This window comes from Spinacia oleracea, chromosome 6 (assembly GCF_020520425.1).
Source record: "Spinacia oleracea cultivar Varoflay chromosome 6, BTI_SOV_V1, whole genome shotgun sequence".
NCBI lineage: Eukaryota > Viridiplantae > Streptophyta > Magnoliopsida > Caryophyllales > Amaranthaceae > Spinacia > Spinacia oleracea.
This window is the reverse complement of record NC_079492.1, coordinates 105,600,027-105,603,622: the sequence shown is the minus strand read 5'-3', so window position 1 is coordinate 105,603,622 and position 3,596 is coordinate 105,600,027. Positions and strand designations below refer to the sequence as shown.

Here is a 3,596-nt window from a genome sequence, read left to right as displayed (position 1 = left end):
CACGGAACAACCACGAATTAATGTGATTGGGCGAAAGAATTGAACGAATGAAACAAAACAACACACACACGCAATCGTGTGTGTGCGCGCGGCAAAGGGGCAACGAGTAGGGGCACATCGCGCGCTGGCGCGAGGGCTGGACGACGAGGGCTGGCGCGAGGGCGAGGGCGAGGGCGAGAGGGCGAGGCTGGGCGCGAGCGCAAGGCACGCAGCAGCAACAAGCAGAGCAGCAACGCAGGGCACTCGAGTGCGCGTTGCGGGCTGCGAGCAAGAGAGGGAGTGAGCGAGAGCGATGGGCGAGCAACGAGGCACGCAACACGGCACGCGAGTGCTGTGCGGTGCGGGTGAGGAACCGGGCACAAGGAGAGAGCAAAGAGAGGAAGAGTGTGGGCAAGAAAAAGAGAGAGAGACTTTAATGAAAAACAAGGGGGTCATTTATTGAGGAGAGTCCTATTTATAGGCTCTCATATGCCTAGTGGGCTAGGCTTGGAAATTTGACATTGGGCTTAGCAATTAAATGATTGGGCTAGCCTTAAGATTAGAATTAAATTCTTTTGATTGGGCTCGATTTATAAAACGAGTTGGACTTTTCATTTAAAACCCAATTCAACCTTTTAAAAATTACTTGCGACCCATTAAATTTCCCGAATTGAAAAATTAAATTCGTTTCGTAATTAATTAAAATAATAAATATTCTAATTAATTAAAATACATTTAAATAATATTTAAATGCGAAATAAATTCTAAAAATCGTAAAATGCTTTATAAATTTAATAAAATATATTTATAATTATTATAAAAATACGAGGTATTACACGATCGATGACAAATTTCCTCCCACAATAACGGAATTTGTTTGGGACTCTTACGTCCATGGACTCATTGGGTGTGGATGATGAATTGGGAAGAAAACTCATGACAAAAATGATATGAAAGGAAGAAAACAATTTCTAAACTACAATAACCATTCAAAAAAGGGTACTTATAAGCAAACAATAAGCAACGGCTATTTTTAAAACACAAAAACTAGTCGTTGAGCATCAAAATAAGGTAATTTAAAGTTATGGGTATTTGGTGAATTATGTTTCAGAATATGGGTATTTGGTGAAATAAGTATTAAAATAGGGGTATTTGATGAATTATGAAACTAGACTAATGCAGGACTAACAACACCGTCATTAGTAAGGGTATCTTGGGTATTAAGTCATTTGTGAGGGGTATTTTATGAATTATTGAAACTTGATGGGCGTTTTGTGAAATATTGCAAAACTCGGGTGCGCATTTCATGAAATATAATATCCGTTGTAAAAATGAATTAATTATTGTTTGTTTCATTGTTTGTATGAATGATAAGAGGAAAGCTTGTTGTGGAACGACAATCATTGGTGCCACGAGTTCTTTCAGCAAGAAAACCATTTAAACCGCCATTTTCTGAGGGTGGAGTAAATCTAATGCGGACTTACTCGTGCAGCTTTCGGCTAGAAAGAGATTTGTTTCGTGGGTGATGCATGTCTGAAACTTTAAAGATGCTATTTGTGCTAGTCTTTCATACTTTTGTGCAATGAGCTTGGGTTTATCCTTCTATTACGCTGTCATGTCTTTCATTTAGTCTTCTCTTGCCTCTTGGTATGATACAACTATTATGAATGCAAATATGTAGGTATGGTGTTTCTTGGTTGCAGTCTGCTGTTAATATATTCGGATGCATTTCAGCTGCCTCTGATGGTGTAAGTACTTCTAAGGCACCACAAAAGGGGAAGAAGTCCAAGCAAATATGAAGCGCCGCATTTGGAGTTTTTTTTTTTTTTTTTTTTGGTGATTTAGCTGTTGTTATTTAACTTTTTGTATGCATTAAGTAGAAAACATCAATGTAGGTTTTTGTGCACAGATGTTTTGTAAGAAGCTAAATAGAAGTGCTAACCAATAGTTTGTGAGTTTTTGTGCATATGTAATTATGCAAACACAATGATGATTTATGAAATGTGAAATTATTGCTCATTCACGGTTTCACTTCACGATTACAAACATCAATTCCCCATTTGTATTACAACTTTAACTACTTTTTGTAAACTAGTCTGCCTATAATTTATAAACTACAATAACCATTCAAAATATGGGTATTTATAAGAAAACAATAACTTTTCAAACACAAAACTAGCCGTTGAGCATCAAAATGGGTAATTTTAAATTATGAGTATTTGGTGAATTAAGTTTTAGAATAGGAGTATTTGGTGAAAGAAGTTTTAAAATAGGTATATTTGGTGAATTTGAAACTAGCTTAACGAAAGACTTACGACGCGTCAAGGATATTTCATGAAAAAACTGTTTTTCTTTTTGGGCTGATTTGATGGTAAAAAAAAACTAAAGAATATTTTAGGGGCATTCCGAGAATTGAACTCGGGACCTCTCGCACCCTAAGCGAGAATCATACCACTAGACCAAATGCCCTTTTGATATTTGACTTCAGTGAGGTAAGTTTGTTATATTTTAAATAAAGTCAGTTTCTCGTGGAGGCGCCCTTTAAATCTATTATCTTGTCTTCCTAATACGTAGATTATCAGCTATATTACGTTACAGACAAGTAGACAACTTCATCAATTTGGTTTTGGAAATGGTGACTTCATCTATAATTCTATATAATATTATAATACCATGACAACAACTTGAGTCATGGCTAACATAAAGAATTGCATAATTACTGAATTATATGATACATACGTAACATACTACCCAAGTATATTCCACCATCAACTCATTAATTGCGCCCGAAATGCTTCCTTATCTAAGTTTTAACCCATGTCAATAAAAAAGGTCATACTTTGCTATATATTAGATCATCACATTATAAAGTACTTGTATATTACGGTATATTTTAGGGGAAACTGCTAGTTTAATTTGTTATTCATGATCATTTGGGGCTACAATGTCATCCATAAATTTAATCAATCAATAGTTTGTTAGTTGTTGCTAATATATGGCCGTCTTTTCGGCAAAATTAGCGGTAGGGGTACGTTTTAGCTGAGTAATGTGAGGAGGTCAAGAAAGGACCAGACACTTTTTCCTAAGAAATGACTCGAATCGACTGTCTTCGAAGATGTGTAATTGTTAGGTTATGAACAATCTAATTGACATGCGGAAAAATCATAAATTGCCAGAATTCAAATTAATTGTCACATAATCAATTAACATAACTTATTATACATACTATGTGATGCGTGCCTTCCCTAACTTCTCCCGAACCGAACAAGATCAAGTAAAGAGCTCCAAATGTCGCCCCTCCGTAGATAGTCCACATCACGTTCGGATCCGCATTAGGTTCAACCAACTAAGATATCGTCCAAGGTATTATCCACTCGGGATCTCACTTTTGGTGATATGCAAAAGTATTCAAGTTTGTGTATTATATTTATGACCATGTATGGGTTATATATATATATATATATATATATATATATATATATATATATATATATATATATATATATAAAAGGGAATAGATAGTCGTATCCTACTAGAATTAGGATTACTAAAACCCTTAGAATAGGAATTGAGTTGATCACAAATTCTTAGACTTTAAGAAAATCCAAACACTTAAG

The 3,596-nt window shown here is 35.6% G+C and overlaps 1 non-coding gene across 1 annotated transcript; it reads right to left on the bottom strand.

The window, feature by feature from the left end:
• Positions 1–2,376: 2,376 nt before the first annotated feature.
• On the bottom strand, positions 2,377–2,448 carry TRNAP-AGG (transfer RNA proline (anticodon AGG)). Its single transcript has one exon. It is a non-coding gene; the product is annotated as a tRNA-Pro (tRNA).
• Between the last annotated feature and the right edge of the window lie 1,148 nt (positions 2,449–3,596).